The following is a 22035-nucleotide window of genomic DNA, read 5'->3' as shown; positions in this document are numbered from 1 at the left end:
CTGACCAAAAATTTGCGACTCCAATCCAAACTACATAACCTCCAAATTATAGTGATTCACACTGGAACAATGACTTCTCTCCAAAGAAGAGAAAGTATCTTTATATATACTATTTTTTAAACATGACATCACTCTCTGTAAGTTCTGCTGGAGTCATAATTTGGTAAAAAGATGATATTGCACAAGCAACAAATTAACACAAGAAGACTACAAACGACTAAAACCTTTATGCCAACCTTTATGGTTAAAGGTTAAATTCTTAACCTTTATGTCAACCTTAATCAGTAATGGACTCCTAACAAGTGTATCTGAACTTTTTAATGCAGTGGAACAAAACAAAAATCATAAATGAAGATCCAACACTGAAAATGGTTTAATGGAGTTTGTGAGTCTGCAAAATAGCAGGTTAGACAATGTTTGAACTATCCAACCAAAAAACACTGAAAAATTATAAAACAGATGCTTTCTAAGAAAAAAACAACAGCACTACCGTCAGACAGTGAAGGAGACATTAAAGAATCCATCAATAATAATCAATTTTGGGGAAAATGGAACAGCCCACATCTGACACACTGACAGGACAAATCCATAAAAGATCAAACAATATGGAGAACCTATTTTGAATCACTTCTTAAAGCAACCTCCAAATAAAATCTTACAACAGATCAAAAAGTAATCCATAATAAACTAGAAAACATAGAAAAACTGATTATTTTTTTTATTATTGTTTCTGACATCTGGACCTGAGTGTTGATATCCCCAACTTACAGCGCCCTCCACAATTATTGGCACCTCTGGTTAGGATGTGTCTTTAGACTTCTAATATATAATTATTTTTTATTGCAGAAGCATAATCTCACACTGCAACTGTAGAAAAATTGAACTTAACTCAAGTAAATAAAATATATATATATATATATATATATATATATATATATATATATATTTAGTTTTTATTGCAATAAATAAATCACCTGTTACACAATAATATGACGTGACACAGAGGCCCATTTCTATTATCCACTCTTCAACATGGGAAGGACAAGAGAACACTCCATTCAAGTAAGGCAGATGTGCGTCGACCTTCATAAGTCAGGCAATGTCTACAAGAAAATAGCCATTTGCCTAACCTTGCCCATATCTCCAGTCAGAGGAATCATTTAAAAAATTTAAGTAACTGAAACAGTAACAAAGAAGGCTGGACAAGGACTCGAGTTTATCTTACCAGCACACACAGTGAGGAGGATAGTAAGAGAAGTGGAAAAAAATAAAAAATAAAATCAAAGCTCACTGTTAGTACACTGGATGAAAGAGTGGCATCTTTGGGTCACATAGTCTCCATAACAACCATCAGACGTTATCTACATGACAACAAGCTTTTTGGTACGGGAGGCATGCGAGGAAAAGGCCTTTTCTCACTTACAATAACAAAAACGAAGTTCAAAGAACTCAACACATGCAGGGTAGAATAAGGTTGAATCCCACTGATTATAGCTATACAAAATAGAGCAGTAAAATTCTATTGTAATGAAAACACCAGGAGGCACAGTGGCTCAGTCCTTCACAAACGTAGAAGCGGCCTGCATGCATAGATGCTTGAGTTTATACACCTGTAACTGTGGAAGTGATTGAAACACCTGAATTTAATGATTTGGAGGGGTGAGTGAATACTTTTGGCAATAGTGTCTGAGTGTGAGCGCCTGAGAGACAATGAGATACACACCCTATCCCTAATTCTAACTAACTACAATTCAATATCACCATTGTTCAGATAATAATTACAACTGATAGTTGCTGTTATTGTTGTTAATATTGTTTTTGTTGCTGTTTATTGTTTACTTACTATGTTTTTCTTTTAAACCTAATGTTTATACTATTTATATACGGTATGTTTATAAATTAAGGTCGGTGTTATTTATAATCTCGTTTACCCTTTATGCCAATTATGACCTGAGAGAGAGAGAGAGAGAGAGGTGGTGTACCTTCTGTGAGAGGTGTGTGCTCCTCATTAGAATAAGTACAGTAATAATAAATGCCTGCCGCGGTCGCTGTAACTCCGCTCACACACAGCAGCGCAAGCAGAGGGAAACCCGCCGAAAGAAACCCGAATAAATCCATTAAATCATACATTGTTGCACTTTCTTCTCCTCTTCTAATTGCTTGACGTCTCAGACAGTCTCTCTCATCTCCTCGGCCTCGGCAGTCAATCTGCGCGTGCGCGGCAGGTCCATGAAGACTTGGACTATTGCGTCACACCACTGCGACGTGCCGTTTAAATGCATCGGCTTTTTATCTTCATTCACGCGTGTTGTAGAGAGACGCGCCTAGAAGCGCAGTGGTCACGTGATCGCGAATCCCGCGCACCTGTGGAATGAGCGATATCTACCGCGGTGAAGTGAGTTTGACATTCTGAAGCGCTATTTTAGGGACTGTCGACAATTTTTTGTACAAATGAAGTGTGGTACTTGTATTTTTGTTATTGGTTATTTTGGTACTAGTTGTACCAAAAATGTATTCTAATGTATTTATTTATAATAACAATCAAAGAGGAATGATAAAACTATCCAGCCTGATCTACTTTAATAAATTAAATAAATGAATAAATAAAATAACTTTTTGCATCAGATTATTTTGTTCAAGCAAGATGAGTCTTTGTATTAACTATCTAAATTTCTTTATGTAAAAAAAAATCCTAGTAAACTCTACTTAATTTAATCATTTTCATAGTCATTGTTTTGCCTGTGTTCTACTTAACATTTTAAAATTGAAACTTAACTATTTATGTCTCCATATTACTTAAAGTGGAGCCTACTTTTTTTATTTTATTTTATTAAAGGTCCTGGTCTCATTTTAAAGTTACACGTACTTACATTGTCTAGTTAGCAACTAGGCATGTCTAAGGCTACGTTTACACTGCAGGTCTTGATGCCCAATTCTGATTTGTTGCCTATATCTGATTTTTTTGACCGTCTGTTTACACGTTCTTTCAACTATGACTAATATCCGATACACGTGTTTACACTTGCCATGCCATCTGAAACATTGCGCATACTGAAAGGGAGGTTCTTGCGCTCCACACTAGCCAAGATAGACGAAAGTGAAGTATGCTTGACTCTCTGCGATATATGCAAAGTTTGCAAACATCTCCATGGTTTTAAAACGGAGGAGAATGAAAAAAAAAACAGCATAATTGCAGCCTGCGCATATGCTTCATTCACCAAATACTGATTTCTTAATGTTATTTATCCCAAATAAACATTTACTTGGGCTTTTGGGATTTCCTTTTCCATGTCACCTGCGATGTTATAATTTTACACGCGCTTCCACCAGAGAATAACATTACATCATTAAACCGCGAAGAAGTTGCAATTTTAATGACGTACAGAACACAATGACTCGGGAAATCCGATCTGTCTGTTTACACGCCAATCATATTAGCACATATCTGATTTATATATTGTGGCGTGGGCGGGGCGGCGGCTGACGACCAGCATGCTTTGCGGGAATGTCGGTGTGTTCACCATGATGGGGAAAGGTGTTTGGGTTAGTGACTTCGGCCCTGTTGTGTGTGTGTTGGGTGTGACGTGTGAAATGTGCTCCAGTTCAAGCTAGTGGTGAATTGGATGTAGGCTCCTGAGTGAAGGTGCTGCTCATGCCTTACATGCTGTGTGCTTAATAAAGTATTCCCAGCCATTGCATTGGGTAGCAAATAAGCTCACTCGTCTCTCCAGCATTCTTCCCGGCGTAAAAACGCTACATTGGTGTCAGAAGTGGGATGGAGAGTCACGGGTTTGAGCGCACAACGGAAGACCTATTGAAAATCCAAGCGGGCCGCCGAGTAGCGGAGCGACTACTCGCGAAAAAGAAGCGCTTTCCCGACGGCGCTAAAGCGAGCACACCACGGCAACCAACGCGGAGCGGCGAGGTGAAAATCCTGGCGCTGGATCTCGGGGCGGAGGCTGGCGCAGCGCAAGCGCCGGAGCAAGAGACAGCTCCGCGCGCCGTTAGCCGGCAAAGCGACCTGCCGCTGCGCGAGGCCGAGCGCGCTGAGCCCATATCGGCGGTACATCACGGCGGAAGAGCCGAGCGACCGCCCGCAGCTCAGTGGCGCTCGGTTCGTGAACCTAGCCGGGGACAGGGCTACCCGTCGCGGCTAGGCAACGAGCAACTCTCCGATGTTTCGCGGCGAGGCCGAGGCACGGGACAGCGTACACCAGCAGCCGCTAGACTAGCGCCGGGAGGACGCGTGGTAAGCCGCGCTGGGCTCTACATCGACTGTGTGCTGGATGGCGTCTTACTGCGGGCGCTCGTTGACACCGGCTCCACTGTTTCGCTGCTGCGCTCTGGAGTACTGGGGCAAAGCAAGCGTGTTTGCGGACGGCCTGATCCTGCCTTCAGCATCTGCACCGTTGCTGGGGGCTACGTGAAGGTAAGGGCGTGTCGCACAGTGCGAGTCCAGGTGGGTGGACGAACTTATTCCCACGGGTTCGTTGTGGGGGACGTCGAGGAGGACTGCGTTTTGGGGTTGGACATTTTGGATAGATGGGGTGCGGTGCTGAACTTGTCCAGCGGAACTCTGCGTGGTAACTTCGGGGTAGCCAGGTTGCTCGGACCCAAACCACAGCCGGACAGGTTAGCAGCACACCGGGAAATCAAACTCCCGGTAGCCGACGTAGAACCCTCGACGCAGGACGTTTCCCCTGTGCAGCCCTCCAGACCCTCTGGTGGTGATCAGCCGTCCAAGCCAGCATGCAGCCGTCTTACTGCGTCACCCAGAGCGTCACCCGCAGTCGCTCCGCCGGTCTCGCCGGTGTCACGGCTGAACTGTGAACCGCTTATCGCCAGGCAGAAGGGCCCCACCCAGCGCTCGCGGGCACCGCTGCAAGACTTCCGGGTGGGGGCACCTATGGGGCGAATGGGCGTGGACACTCACAGCCAGGGGCGAGATTTTGCTGCTGGCGAGCAGGTGTGGGTGTGTTCCTCCGGAAGGAGAAGGAGGGGGCTCTCGGCCGGGCGTTCCCACCGCCAGCGCCGACCGCCTCCACGCCTCCGAAATGGAGTTCTTCATGGTGACCAGGGACGGTCACAGCTCGGGTGGGGGCAGTGTGGCGTGGGCGGGGCGGCGGCTGACGACCAGCATGCTTTGCGGGAATGTCGGTGTGTTCACCATGATGGGGAAAGGTGTTTGGGTTAGTGACTTCGGCCCTGTTGTGTGTGTGTTGGGTGTGACGTGTGAAATGTGCTCCAGTTCAAGCTAGTGGTGAATTGGATGTAGGCTCCTGAGTGAAGGTGCTGCTCATGCCTTACATGCTGTGTGCTTAATAAAGTACTCCCAGCCATTGCATTGGGTAGCAAATAAGCTCACTCGTCTCTCCAGCATTCTTCCCGGCGTAAAAACGCTACAATATTTTTTATTTCCACATATGAAGGAGGCCTGAAACCGATCTCGAAATATCGGAGTGCATGCGTTTTTTTTTTCCTGTTTACTCAGACATAGAACATATCCGATGTCACATATGAGCAAAAAATCGGAATTGGGTCACATTTACCCGACTTTCCATCGACTCAAAAAGGTAAGTCTCCCATTGATGTAGTTTGTTAAGTGATTATTTTTCTATCAAACAAGTTGGCCTAAAAATACTCAGACAATTAAAACATTTGGACAGTAATAAAAAAAAAATATTCTTCCAAAACTTTAGGATCAATAAAATACCTGGAGACCACAAGATGCTTATCAGTATCTTACTGATTCTTTTACATCATAAGATGTTTACTTTTGAAGATTATTTTCCCCAATGTGTCAGTAACAAGTGTCTCCTCAAGTCCAATAATAATCATTCGGATGGCTTCATACTGTAGGTGTACATCCAGTTTTTTTGGAATTCAATGTTTAGAACAGAGATCTGACCAAACATCACTCCTAAAGCTGCTGCATCAATGTGTGTGTGTGCGTGTGTGTGTGTAAATAACTGACAGTCGTCAATAATGAACACTATTACTTATGTACATTATTCTGTAGTTTGTGCTGCTTTGCAATATGAGCGTTAGTTAAACATTTGTCCACTAGATGGTAGTACATGGAGCTCTTAAATGAAGCTTCGTGAAATTAACCTTCTGGTAAGATTTTCGGCTGAAAAGCCTCGACACCTAACAATCGCTACTACACAGGGTTTATACATAAAATGACAGCAATAGTGTCTTCCTGTGGATAATCCTCTTCTTTCCCTCAAACAGAATATTGTTATCCAACAGCTGACAAATGTGACCGTAACCCAGTAACACACAGTCTTAACCGACGGAGCCACCACTGCTTTATGCAGTTTAAACCTATCGTAAAAGCCAGATTTTAAATGAGTAACGATTTCTGCACCACACACGTTCAGAAGCGGGGAGGGAGAGTCGGTCTTTAAGGGACAACATGGGTGGCTCTTAAAAGAGCCGTTGTGTTGATGGCGGCGGTGAGGCGCTTTACTTGGAGCTGGTGTATTTAGTCACGGCCTTGGTGCCCTCGGACACGGCGTGCTTGGCCAACTCACCGGGCAGCAACAGGCGCACGGCGGTCTGGATCTCCCTGGAAGTGATGGTGGAGCGTTTGTTGTAATGAGCCAGACGCGAGGACTCGCCGGCAATGCGCTCGAAAATGTCGTTGACGAACGAATTCATGATTCCCATCGCCTTGGACGAAATGCCGGTGTCGGGGTGAACCTGCTCTCCTTCCTGGACTTTCTGCGCTTCTTACCTCCTTTGCCAGCGGTCTTAGTCACGGCTTTCTTCGAGCCTTTCTTGGGCGCGGTCTTGGCTGGCTCAGGCATGATGCTGCTTTTCCTCAACGAAACTAAAAAACGAATGAGGAACTCTGCCTCGAGGGCCCTCTATGTACAGGCTACATTGTAATTAAGCACAAGCCAGGAACAGATTTTGATTGGTCGAATCTTCTAAACTCCTCCTCCGAGTGACCTCGCTACGCTTTGCGTTTCTTCCCACCAGTTTAGAATCGTGACACGTGGGAAGAGGAAATTAAATACTTATTCATTCTATTCTTTTTATTTATGGAAACATATATTTACAATAATTTTATCCAGAAAATAACCATTAGATAATTGAATGTAAATATAATTAGTAAATAAACAATTTAAAAAGCGTCCACATTTATAAGTAGTATGTACCACAAACTTTAAATGCTCGGTTTGTTAACACAATTTATACTTTAAATACCAGAAATCGATAAACATCTAGTTCTTCCTTCCGAAGCATTCAATATATTTCCAATTTTTTTTTTTTTTTTACCCATAAACAAAAATAAAAACTCTTTTGCTGGAGAATGGGTGGCTCTTAAAAGATCCATTGTGTTTACGTCGTTAGCCGTTAGAGCGTTTAACGCCGAAGCCATACAGACCGTACACCACATCCATGGCGGTGACGGTCTTTCTCTTAGCATGCTCGGTGTAAGTGACGGCATCGCGGATGACGTTCTCTGTACGATTCGGCATTTTCTCTGCTATACTGCTCCACTCTCTGCACTGCTCCCTGTCTGTGTCCGTGTGTTCGCGCGCACGCCGCAGACCTGCACACAAGGCAACCTCCCGGTAATTAAGTCACGCAAAAAAGTAGTACCCTAGTATTGTGTGCAAAACGCAGGTCAATTTACGTACACGCGTAATGGTTCTATGAAAAACCAGACATTTTTATGAATTTATAAAAACCCGCTAGGACGCCCCGGACAGGACATAAAAAGTGGGCATGTCCGGGCAAAAGAGGACGCTTGGTCACCCTAGTGTAAGGGTAGTGTAAGGGTAAAATTTACATTTACAATTTACATCAATTTTTCAATACAAATGGCAATAGCTTCTGGGAAAACTGGGAGATTAATTCTTCATCCCCAGTTGACACCAAGTATGTCATTGTAAAATTCTGGACTGGTAGAATAGCTGATGCTGATATTGAACAATATCTCTTGCGGTTTTGTCAAATCTTACAACCTGTCTACAAGCCTGTTGATGAATTTGGTTTTTGGTACGGAGTTAGGAAATATAAAATTAAACTAAAAAAAAATCCTGATGGTACTCTGATGAAAATTCCCAGTTCTATTGCAATGGGCCCTTATAATGGAAAAATTTCTTATCCTGGACAGACTCAAAGCTGTTTCATATGCAATGCACATGACCACCAAGCTAAAGACTGCGGAGAGACGAGGTGCTGGAAATGTGGCAATTTCGGGCACAAGGGCAAGGGCTGTACCAATAGAGAAGTGTGTAATCTTTGTCAGACAGAAGGTCACACTTTCTTTCAGTGCCCAAACTCGTACAGTAATAAACTCAAATCAAGACAACAACAGGCAGGTGAACCCAGCACTGTCCAAATCGCTCAGGTTCAATCAACAGCAGGAAAGAAAACCAAGCAAGGAAATCAAGTAGCAAACAGCTGGGAAGAAACAAAACTTAACGACGATGAGGAAGCCTCCTCTTCTGGAAGCAGCTCCACCAGTGGTGATGACAGCGACAGCGACTCTGACTCATCGGAGAGCGACAGCAACCACTCAGATGCTTCCGGAAGACATCAGGATGCACAGCCAGGAGGCGAGACACAGGAAAGGAACACACGCAGACCTGACGAGGCAACCAAAATCAACCCAAATAAAACATGTGAGACTGCGGTCAAGCGCAAGGGCAACAATGCTGTAACAAAACATGGAAAATAGACGGAGATGGCAACGTCAACACCGGACATGAGGCAAGATCTAGGAATGAACAACAAATCAGCAAAAACCGACACGGAGACTAAAAAGAGGATTCTTGTATCACCAGATGAAGGAAACAGCGAAAAATCCAAGATGAGAAAGACAAAGGTAAATGATCACTGACCTCTTCTCCCATTTAAATGTCATTGGACTTGATAATCGCTACCTCCAATGTAAGAGGAATCCAATCCAAGGCTAATCGTTTTAAAAAAATAAAAAACTCTTTGTCAAGAATAATTTGATATCTTATGTTTACAAGAAACTAGATTAACAACGTTTTCAGATGTTAGAGAGACAAAAGAATTGTGGGACAGAGGACCCTCCTTCTTCTCAATTGGGGAAAATAAGGCAGACGGTATAGCAATATTATTTTATAACAACAAGATTAAAACTATTAAAAGCCGAGAGATAATTCCAGGTAGACTCATGTTCATGGATGTCTTTTATTGTGGTAGGAAAATTAGAATAATTAATCTGTATACAGCACAAGACACGGTTAGGAAAATCCAATTATTTAGAAAACTTAAAATGTTATTATGTGTCGGTTTCCCGATAGTAATCTGTGGTGACTTTAACACTATTACTGATGAAAATGATAGGATTTCAGATAAATTGTGTAAAATTAGGAGAGAAGGGATCTTCTTAAGAACCATGATGAATGAACACCAATGCCTGGACACAGAATTTTATTTCCAATGAAGACTGACTTTACAAGATTTGATGTTAATTGCAAAACCCGGATTGACAGAATCTACATTAGCAACAATTTTGGAGTAAAGTATTTTAAGACTAAATTGTTAATTGACTCAGACCATCTAACTGTTATGTGTGGACTTTATTTTAAAAATGTTCCAAGAGTTAGTTATTGTAAGTTAAATGTGCAAATGTTAAAAAGCCTTTCTTTGATCCTAGATACAAAAAACGAAATAAATAGAATACAATCTAGATGTACTCACAATAAATAACTGTGAACTATGGGAAGTTTTAAAAAAACAATTAAAGGCTTTCTTAAAATATAAAAGTCGTACGTATAACAAAGAAAAAAATGATGAATATAATGGTATCATGAATGAATATATTGAGTTAAAAACAAAAGCCTACCGAAATGAAATCGAAGAAAACACTTTAAATAACCTTAAAAAAGAGATTGAATCTTATCATAATGAAACCTTGTTCAATATTCAGGTGCACGCAGGAACAAACACAGAAGAACTTTTAAATTCAAACAAAAGTATATCATTATACAATAGAAGAAAATCTAAGTTTATAGGATTAATTAAGGCAGAAGACGGAACGGTGGTAAATCAACCCGAAGAAATTAGAAAAACAATCCGTCAACTATGTTTAAATATGTACAAAGAAATCGAAATTGATGATAACCTGCTAAAAACCTTCTTAAATGATCAAAGTCAAACAACTACGTTTTAAAAAAATATAGATCAAGAAGTCGAAGAGAGCGAAGTCAACACAGCAATTCAGCAATTAAATTTAAAAAAATCACCAGGGAAAGACGGTCTTCCTCTAGAATTCTATAACACATTTTCTTCAGACATATCTAAACTGTTAACTAAGGCTTTCAATGAGGGCATTAACAAAGGTTTCATGTATGACTCCTTTTATGATGGAATATTATCTTTACTATATAAAAATGGAGACACACAAGACATTAATAATTGGAGACACTTAACTCTAATGAATGTAGACTATAAAATTTTAGCAAAAATAATCATGAATCGTATGACTGAAATATTAGATTTAATTATTTCCAAAGAGCAAACGTGTGCAATTAAAGGTAGACTCATGTGGGACAATTTAAACACCTTAAGAGAACTTGTGTATGAGAAACACGAAGCCGGTTTTTACGTGGAGGCTTTGGATCAAAGAAAAGCTTTTGATCTTATATCTAGAAAATATTTATGGGAAGTATTAAGAATGTACAATTTCTCTGAACACTTTATAAAAATGGTTCAATGTTTGTATGCACAATCTAATATGCAAGTCAACGTCAATGGTCATCTGACGGAGTCTTTTACAATAAGGAGAGGTGTTAAACAAGGATGTCCCCTGAGTGCGGCCCTTTATGTTCTGGCAATAAGTCCATTAATTCATAAAATTCAAAGTGACAAGCGACTTGAAGGAGTAAGATTAGGGGAGAACAGAATTGTAATATCTGCTTATGCAGACGACATTACAGTTTTTATTAAATCAAAACATGACCTAGAAATAATACTCGAGCATTTTAAATCGTACGAAAAAGTCTCGGGAGCGTCACTAAATATGAATAAAACTGAATGTGTATGGATCGGAAATCCTACCAAGAAATTTAATGTCCAAATTCCAGAGACTCAACACTTAAAAGTTTTGGGAGTTTACATTGACAACGAAGGATGTGTTGAACATAATTGGGCTAAAAAAGAAAATGTAATTAAGGAAGAATTAGATAAATGGAAAATGCGGAACTAAAGTTACAAAGTGCGAATTAATATTATCAAAACCTTCATATTGTAGCGTTTTTACCGCTAAGCAGAACTTGGAGAGACAAGTAAGCTTCCTGGCTGCTCAATGCAAATGGCTGGGAGTACTTTATTGAGCAACAGCACAATTCACAGTCACTAAACAGACATCTACCCACACACTCACACACAACCTGGCCGAAGCCACTACCCCAAACACCTTTCCCCAACACGGTGAACACATCATAACCCCTCCCGCAAAGCATGATGGTCGTCTGTCAAACCCCACCCACGCCACAATATTATCTAAAATAATGTTTTTAACATGTATCTTTCCACCACCAGATAAATGGATAAAAAAACTTAACAAAATATGCTGTAACTTCATCTGGGACACGACCAGAGAAGTCACTAAACGAACATTGTTATTTAAGAACAGAGATCTAGGCGGATTAGGTGCCATCGATTTCGGCATCAAAACCAAAATCTCTGCTATTAAAATAATCTCGAGCGGGATCAACAGAAACGCGAAATGGATCGGAAACATCACCAATTGGAAACAAAAAAAAGGCTGCCTCAGAACTGCAGTACCCTACTATAAACTTATATTTTCGGATTTTACATATAAATATCGAGATTTAAACATCGATTGGATAAATGATTCTAATAAAAAAATCTTTACTTTAATTAATGACCAAATCCATGGACAAACAATAGCATTTAAAAATCTTGAAATTGACCAAAATGCTGAATGCATAAAAAACTTACAAAATAAAAACCTCTCTGAGAACATTCGAGACACATCCTGGCTGGTGGCTGTAAGAAGACTCCCAGTAAGAGCAGTAGTCAAATGGAGCTGTTTTGTTAAGACGACCACGTGTCCCATGCCAGGATGTGAAGAGATTGAAACGCTTGAACATTTTCTCCTCGAATGTTATCGCTCTAAGGAAGTGTGGGACAAAATAAGTGACATTGGTGTAAAAATTGAAATTAATATGAAATCAGTGTTTTATGGCATTTTTAATGGAAAATACAATAAAAAAGAACGTGATGTTTTCTGGTATATAATATGTGTAACAAAGTCAAAACTTTGGAAAACACGCTCTAGGATGACCATTGATCAACAATTTGTGTCTAGTGAAAAAGTTGTTAAAAGTATTCAAATACATCTGAAAAAACAAAGGACTATAAACAAAACATTGGGGGATTCCGTTATGTGGGATGCACTCTCCTTATAGATGTGGACTCTATGAACTATAACAATTGTTAATTTTTGTTTATTTATTTATTATTATAATTATTCTTATTGTATTAATAATTATAATAATAATAATTGTCATTATTATTTCTAATAAAAAAAAAAAAAAAAGTAAGGGTAAACACTGACACAGATCACAGAAACAAAGCAGGGATTTAGAGCATATCTGTGGCCTTCAGGTACCTTTTCTAACCTTTTTTTAAGTCCACTATACCTTTACGGCATATGCAGCTAAGGCTCCTGTTCAGCCGATCACCACAAACATCTGTGTACACTTTCAACCCAGTCCAGGGAAAGTTATAATTCAGTCATTCATTCTCTATACTGCTTAACCTGTACAGCGTCGCCGAAAAAAATCTCATGACAAATGAAAGTCTAGAGCACATAAAAAAATTGCAAACAAAGAACATCAGTGAGACCATGAGGGATGTGTGGTGGCTTATCAGTGTTGGTCGTTTGGCTGTGCAGCTGTGTTGTTAAATGGAATTGTAATGTTACGTCCAAAACAAATGTCCTGTTGAAAACTGTTATGATGATGAGACTATTGAACACTTACTAATACACTGTCACCACTCAGCTGAGATATGGCACAAGATGAATTCAATTGGATTGACTAGAAATATAGATGAAAAATCATTAATGTATGGAATTTTTATAGAACATTTCTCAAAAAAAGTTAAAAACTTTTAAACCTTAAACACTTTTTTTGGCTAATAATTTGCATAGCTAATAACAGAATATTAAGAACATGATGTAAAATGACATCACAACAGTGACAAATCTCTGCTGACACTGCTGCATGGAAATTATATTTATTTATTTATTTGTTATTATTATTATTATTATTATTATTATTATTATTAATAGTAGTAGTAGCAGTAGTAGTAGAATTGCCTTAGATTATTTTCCTTTACTGATATAACTAACCTAAATGTTAGAGCCTTAGAGACAAGTGAGTTAAGGAAACAGTCACTTACTAAACTCGGCCACAAGATGGCATTCAAAACATACATTTATTATAACCTCTTTAGACAAGGTAACACATCAGGTCAAGGGCTTTTCACATTTGTAAACTATGAGACAGCTGAGATCATTTCATTTATTGTAATAGGGTTACTAAATGGCTAGTTTCTTCTACATGCCACTCGGCACATTGGGCAACAGGTATAAATCCATTGTTTCTGTGCCAGTGATTTATAGGGTCAGGTTGCCAGCTTGACGCCCAACTGTATCTGAGCACTAAGGTGTTGGACTGCTGATCAGGACGTCGCCACTGTTGAACAAGGTTCTTCACCCCAAAGTGCTCAAATACAATAGGGTTGAGAGTTTGTAAATTATGATCTTGTAACGTAGGGCAAGTTTAGAATTCTTTTTTTTTTTTTTTTATTCTATTTATTTTATTATTAAAATGTAAAAAAAAAAAAAGTCTCTTATGTTTTCAGATTTTGCTTATAAATACACAGACTTTAACAATGACTGGATAAATCATACAAATGAGGAAACAGTTTCTTTAATTAATGACCAAGTCCAAAGACAAACAAAAACTTTTCAAAACTTTGAAACTGACCAAAATGTTGAGTGCGTAAAAAACCTACAAAAAAAAAAAAAACATTTAAATAAAACCTCTTTGAGAAAACATTCAAGACACATCCTCGCTGGTGGCTGTAAGAAGACTCCCAGTAAAAGCAGTAGTCAAATGAAGTTCCTTTGTTAAGACGACCAAGTGGCCCATGGATGCGAAGAGGATAAAACGCTTGAACATTTTCTTCTCGAATGTTATTAATCTAAAGTAGTGTGGGGAAAAAAAAAAGGTGTATAATGATCTTATCTGGTACATTATATGTGTAACTAAATCCAACTTTGAAAAACATGCTCTAGAATGATCTTTGACCTTTTAATTAATTATTTAAATCAAAAAGACAATAAACTAATCACTTAAAGACTCTGTTGTGGGACACACCTTCCTTATAAATGTACTCTTTAAAAGATAACAAATGCGAATGTTTATTAACAACTTCACATGACATTGTCTGAAAAGTGTACACACTTACTTCTTTACCTTTTCTTAATGAAATTAATATTATAAATTGTTGTAAATATTTTTGTAAATAAATATTTCCCAACTTTTATATTTTTTATTTGCTATTTGTAGCCTGCATCTTTTCAAGGGATGATAAATGGAAAGTCGTTTAAACAAGATACAGTATGTGTGGGTTTTAATGGGAAATAATAGTGAGGCTACAAAAAAAGAATTCTTATACAAAATCACAGATCATCACAGTTTAAATGCAATCAACAGCAGCAACAATCTAAAAGTTGCCTTCTAGATGGCAACTCTGTCCACTCTGTCATTTGGGGAAAATGTGAGAAATTGGTCAATATAACCAGAGAAATCACCACCATCAGCCTCACTGGAAAGAATAACACTGTAAGTACATTTAGTATTCACATGTATATTTGATCATTTTCATCAAATTTTGATTGTAGTTTGATGTCAAGTTTAATATGTCGACAAGAAATTAAAAATATGTGATAAACAGTACACAGTCACCTGCAACAGTCAATCACTTTGCTACCTGAAGGTCCACCATGTGATCATAGGATGGAATAGTGAGGGACATTTCTTAGATGGGTGCTCACTAACTAAAAAACAAAGAAAACCTCCTCCCACACCTGACACACACACTCGCTCTCTCTTTTTAAATTTTTTCTTTTTTATTGAGAAAAGGCATATAATGATTATAAATGATTACAATGACAGTCACATTACATTTCAATATCCACAACGATAATTTGATTCAGAAAACAAATAGGTCGAAGGGTAATAATAAGAAATAATATTGACAAATATTATTATTATAATTAATAATAATAATAATAATAATAATAGTAATAAATAAATAAATAAATAAATAAATTTGCAAACGAAATTTAACAATTGTTATATTTCATAGAGTCCACATCTATAAGGAGAGTGCATCCCACATAACAGAATCCCCCAATGTTTTGTTTATAGTCCTTTGTTTTTTCAGATGTATTTGAATACTTTTAACAACTTTTTAACTAAACACAAATTGTTGATCAATGGTCATCCTAGAGCGTGTTTTCCAAAGTTTTGATTTTGTTACACATATTATATACCAGAAAACATCATGTTCTTTTTGATTGAATTTTTCATTAAAAATGCCATAAAACACTGATTTCATATTAATTTCAATTTTTACACCAATGTCACTTATTTTGTCCCACACTTCCTTAGAGCGATAACATTCGAGGAGGAAAAGTTTAAGCGTTTCAATCTCTTCACATCCTGGCATGGGACACGTGGTCGTCTTAACAAAACAGCTCCATTTGACTACTGCTCTTACTGGGAGTCTTCTTACAGCCACCAGCCAGGATGTGTCTCGAATGTTCTCAGAGAGGTTTTCATTTTGTAAGTTTTTTATGCATTCAGCATTTTGGTCGATTTCAAGGTTTTTAAATGCTTGTTTGTCCATGGATTTGGTCATTAATTAAAGTAAAGATTTTTTTATTAGAGTCATTTATCCAATCGATGTTTAAATCTCGATATTTATGTGTAAAATCCGAAAATATAAGTTTATAGTAGGGTACTGCAGTTCTGAGGCGGCCTTTTTTTTGTTTCCAATTGGTGATGTTTCCGATCCATTTCGCGTTTCTGTTGATCCCGCTCGAGATTATTTTAATAGCAGAGATTTTGGTTTTGATGCCGAAATCGATGGCACCTAATCCGCCTAGATCTCTGTTCTTAAATAACAATGTTCGTTTAGTGACTTCTCTGGTTGTGTCCCAGATGAAGTTGCAGCATATTTTGTTAAGTTTTTTTATCCATTTATCTGGTGGTGGAAAGATACATGTTAAAAACATTATTTTAGATAATATGAAGGTTTTGATAATATTAATTCGCACTTTGTACCTTAAGTTCCGCATTTTCCATTTATCTAATTCTTCCTTAATTACATTTTCTTTTTTAGCCCAATTATGTTCAACACATCCCTCGTTGTCAATGTAAACACCCAAAACTTTTAAGTGTTGAGTCTCTGGAATTTGGACATTACATTTCTTTGTAGGATTTCTGATCCAGACACATTCAGTTTTATTCATATTTAGTGACGCTCCCGAGACTTTTTCGTACGATTTAAAATGCTCGAGTATTATTTCTAGGTCATGTTTTGATTTAATAAAAACTGTAATGTCGTCTGCATAAGCAGATATTACAATTCTGTTCTCCCCTAATCTTACTCCTTCAAGTCGCTTGTCACTTTGAATTTTATGAATTAAGGGACTTATTGCCAGAACATAAAGGGCTGCACTCAGGGGACATCCTTGTTTAACACCTCTCCTTATTGTAAAAGACTCTGTCAGATGACCATTGACTTGACTTGCATATTAGATTGTGCATACAAACATTGAACCATTTATATATAACCAGGGCTGGACTGGGACAAAAAATCGGCCCGGGCATTTTGACTAGAGACCGGCCCACTAGGTATTATTGGCAAAGCCATAAAGCCTTTGAATGAAAACAAACGCTGTTCTGACAGCGATGTACACTGTCCTGTTGGTATATATGTATCAATCTAATAAACTTAAACCTACACCATCCTCCCTATTCTGGTATTCTAAACAGTACTTAGCGGAAAACAAAAGACTGCTTAGTCGAGTTAACCTCCTAAACTATCTACAACACATGATGGAAACCTGAAATTAAGACAGAAGACTAGAGGTGAGACATGATCATTAATGAGTATTAAAATGAATAAATTAGAGATTTAGTGATATTTTCATAAACTATTTATTTACCACATCAACAAACAGCATGGCAGCACAAAATATTTTTTTTAAACATGGCAACCTTTAAAAAGTGAAAGGAGACAGAGAAAGAAAGTTGAGAAAGAATAACACTTAATTGAATTTTTGATGCCATTTTACACACAGTACATGGCACAAGAACTGACAACACAACAAAACACAGAGATCACGATCGCTGGAGTGTCAGAGACCTGGGCTGCCACAACCAGCTAAATCGTAACACAAATGCACAGAAATTAATTATTTTTCTACAATAATTAAATAGATTCAACATCTTTCTTCGACATAATTTCAGACTGCACAGATGGTAAGCTTACTGGGCTTACAGAGACTTAATATTTTTAGACTTAATATTTACTATAAATGATAATGGATTTCTATACATTTAACATGAAATGACCACTTTGGTTGTAAGATTCAGATAATTATTTAAAAGCTAGACATTTAAGAAGAATGAGAATAAGAAAGAAAAGTATGTCTTTGTGCCCCCCTTTCCTTGTTAATGCCCTACCTGGCCCCCTGGCAAAACTTTGCTAGACCCGCCCCTGCACAGTTACCAGCTGTCAGCTATGTAGAAAAGGATCCTGGTGTTATTTGTCTCTCAGAAACAGTTCATAACTTCCCTTTAACTCATTCATGTCACCTAAAAGATAAACCTGTTTCTCCATCACCTGTTCAACTCTGATGATTCAATAAGGACATCTCCTGGTTTCACCTTTATGTTTCTCTCTCACATATCCAAACCGATCATGACTAGCAGCTTTTATGGCTGTGGCTCCAGCAAACAGCTGATAAACCGATCAGCTGATCAACAGGAGAAGGAGGGGGAGAGAATGAGAGAAGCCGAGGCAGCTGCAGCGTAAAGACACAGGATAACTCCAGCTTTGTGGGTTTTTTTTTTTTTTTTTGTTTGTTTTTTCATTCTAGCTAAAATACAGGACAAATCGCGTTCCTTTCCACCTCAATACGTAACGCGTAATATTTTCTCTGAATACGGGACGATTACATTTTTTACGTTTGGCAACCCATACTAACTAACCTTATCAATAATTCACTCTCAGTAACATCATAGCACCAGCATAGAAACTCTGTCATCATGCTAACTAGTACACAGTAGGAGTTATTGTAACTGACTGTAAAAAGTTAGCAAGCACAACGAAAATAAGCTACACCTACTTGGTTTATAAGTTTTTTTTAATGGTTTTACTTGGTTTTACTTAGGCTACCTCAGGTTCAGTTCTGCCACTTGGACCGGCGGCCGCCTCGGGTCTCTCCTCCTCCTGCCGCCTCGGGTCTCTCCTCCTCCTGCCGCCTCGGGTCTCTCCTCCTCCTGCCTCCCCTTTCCCTCTTCAACCTGCGGCTGCTGGCCTCCATCACTTGCTAATTTTACTGAAGTGGAAGCTCCACTATAGCCACCAAACAACTGTGATATTTTAGCACATTTGGCAGCATCTGCCTGAAGGGCTAGTTTCTTTTTGGCGCTAATTTTTTCGGCTCCTCCTGCTGCTTTGCGTTTTTTGTTCTCCATTTTTGTTCAGCAATGATATGTGATTGTTGAGCCGTTGCAAGGGGGCGGGTGCATCTGACCTCCTCGGCTGTAATTGGTCCAGCCCAGAGTCGATCATGACAAATTGGCCAATCCGCCACCTTTAATAGTTTATAACGTTACAAAAAAAAAAAAAATAAATATGGGCGGCCGGCCCACAAAAGACGAAAATCACCATCGGCCCACCGGGCAAATGCCCGGTATGCCCTATGGCCAGTCCAGCCATGTATATAACCATTATAAAGTGTTCAGAGAAATTATACATTCTTAAAACTTCCCATAAATATTTTCTAGATATAAGATCAAAAGTTTTTCTTTGATCCAAAGCCACCACGTAAAAACCGGCTTCGTGTTTCTCATACACAAGTTCTCTTAAGGTGTTTAAATTGTCCCACATGAGTCTACCTTTAATTGCACATGTTTGCTCTTTGGAAATAATTAAATCTAATATTTCAGTCATATGATTCATGATTATTTTTGCAAATATTTTATAGTCTACATTCATTAGAGTTAAGTGTCTCCAATTATTAATGTCTTGTGTGTCTCCATTTTTGTAAAGATAATATTCCATCATAAAAGAGTCATACATGAAACCTTTGTTAATGCCCTCATTGAAAGCCTTAGTTAACAGTTTAGATATGTCTAAAGAAAATGTGTTATAAAATTCTAGAGAAAGACCGTCTTTCCCTTGTGTTTTTTTTTTTTAATTTTATTGCTGAATTGCTGTGTTGACTTCGCTCTCTTCGACTTCTTGATCTATATTTTTTGAAAACGTAGTTATTTGACCTTGATCATTTAAGAAGGTTTTTAACAGGTTATCATCAATTTCGATTTCTTTGTACATATTTAAACATAGTTGACGGATTGTTTTCCTAATTTCTTCGGGTTGATTTACCACCGTTCCGTCTTCTGCCTTAATTAATCCTACACTCTAAAAAACGCTGGGTTGTTTTTTCTACCCAAGCGCCGGGTTGCCTCTGTTGGGTCATTTTTGGGGGGTATTTACAGAGAGTTGGGTAGTTTTTGTGTAACCCAGCTGCTGGGTTGAAGTTTGATTGGCTCCTCCCCCAAAGTTCACCGGTGGATTCAGCGGCTGTCAGTCAGAGCTTCGTGTCTCTCTTGAGCTCCCACACCGCTGATGACGGTTCATTTAAGGGAAAATGACGTTAAATACAAGGTCTGTATACACATGTTCACTCACCTAAGTCACATATGAATGAAATATTATTACTATATGTGAGATTTATTACTGGTACCGTGTTAAGGTTACACTCAAACTTTCAGGCTGGTCTGAGGTAAGATAATTTAGCTGACAATAGCTGCTATAGTTAGCCAAAGAACCCCACCTGTGTGTGAAAGAAACGGATAAGATGTCTGAGCTTTTTATCTCTCTGTAGAATGTTTGCAGGGTGACGAAACTGTAACTGTAGTATTAGCATGACGCTAGCATTTAGTTAACATTAGAACTTTATTAATCTCACTGTTTGAGACAATAAAATGCTGGAGTGTTACAAAACACTGACCCTCTCACAAATATACACACCTGCTAACCTCACGTTTTTCACTATTTACTCCTCGGTCAAAAGTCGCCCGCGTTTCTCCCGAGTTATAACAATATTTTACACCTTTCCCCCTTTGGCAAGTAGTATGTAAATATGACTGAACCAAAGTTGCTTGTGACTCAGAATTAACTATCAGTCAGCTGTACAGATAACTACTAGATGGAAGTATTAATATTTGAGTGATTGTAATGTGCCAGTATGACACCAGTTATGACAATGCATCTCCTCGGCAATTAGCTTAAAATCAACACAGACCACAAGATCAACTAGTCTGACAAAAAAAAAAAAAAAAAAAAAAAATATATATATATATATATATATATATATATATATATATATATATATATATGAGCTTTATCCCAAAAGCCATGCTTATTTTGCTTATTTTATTTTTGGTAGTAGCTGACTCCATGTTTTTGTTTCATGTTACCTATACCATAGCTTTGTCATTTTTTTATTTAATATAAATCCTATTACACATTAAATTGATTGTCTTATTTAGTTTAATCTTTGTTATTCAAACAATTTTTAACTTTTTTTGCTTTCCTTTCTAAGGTTGGCACCAACATGGTGGAATACCTCAAGCAGACTGAAGGGTCAAGGCCGTACCCCTACTGTACATCCTGACGTTGGGAGATAATGACCAGCGCTGCTCTCAGGCATTCGTCATTCTGGTGGAACAGGCTCTGGAGCAATGCACACTACTTTGGGTGGTTGACGTGTGCTTCAAGGCATTTTATATTTTTGACATTAACTATCCAAAGCAGTGTGCACCTGTATAGGACTTTTTGTAAGGTTGCTATGAAATAGCAAGGCCTACTTGAAAAGTCATAGACAGTGTTTGTACGTTAAAACGGAACCAGGGCTGGATAGTTTTGTTCTGCAATTTAACCCAGTTAAATTAAACCAGCATTTAGTTAGTCCAATAGTTACCCAGCAGCTGTTACCCAACCAATCTGGGTTGTTTTTAACCCAGCATTCTTTAGGGTGTATAAACTTAGATTATTTTCTTCTATTGTATAATGATATACTTTTGTTTGAATTTAAAAGTTCTTCTGTGTTTGTTCCTGCGTGCACCTGAATATTGAACAAGGTTTCATTATGATAAGATTCGATCTCTTTTTTAAGGTTATTTAAAGTGTTTTCTTCGATTTTATTTCGGTAGGCTTTTTTTTTAACTCAATATATTCATTCATGATACCATTATATTTATCATTTTTTCTTTGTTATACGTATGACTTTTATATTTTAAGAAGGCCTTTACTTGTTTTAACTTTCCATAGTTCACAATTATTTATTGTTAGTACATCTAGAGATTGTATTCTATTTATTTCGTTTTTTGTATCTAGGATGAAAGAAAAGCTTTTTAACATTTGCACATTTAACTTCCAATAACTAACTTTTGGAACATTTTTAAAATAAAGTCCACACATAACAGTTAGATGGTCTGAGTCAAATAACAATTTAGTCTTATAATACTTTACTCCAAAATTGTTGCTAATGTAGATTCTGTCAATTCGGGTTTTGCAGTTAACATCAAATCTTGTAAAAGTCAGTCTTCATTGGAAATAAAATTCTAAAAGTGTCCAGCATTGGTGTTCATTCATCATGGTTCTTAAGAAGGGCCCTTCTCTCCTAATTTTAAACAA

General features: G+C 38.1%; 1 protein-coding gene and 1 pseudogene across 1 annotated transcript in view; one reads left to right on the top strand and one right to left on the bottom strand.

Annotated features, from left to right (window-relative positions):
• LOC128516134 (histone H3-like) overlaps positions 1 to 22035 on the top strand; it is a 575451-nt gene that overhangs the window by 549120 nt on the left and 4296 nt on the right. The gene's annotated exons all lie outside the window — the stretch shown is intronic.
• Positions 6459 to 22035, bottom strand: part of LOC128516161 (histone H2B-like) — a 153807-nt pseudogene continuing 138230 nt past the window's right edge.

Source organism: Clarias gariepinus, chromosome 28 (genome assembly GCF_024256425.1).
Source record: "Clarias gariepinus isolate MV-2021 ecotype Netherlands chromosome 28, CGAR_prim_01v2, whole genome shotgun sequence".
Classification (NCBI taxonomy): domain Eukaryota; kingdom Metazoa; phylum Chordata; class Actinopteri; order Siluriformes; family Clariidae; genus Clarias; species Clarias gariepinus.
This window is presented reverse-complemented; position numbering and strand designations above follow the sequence as displayed.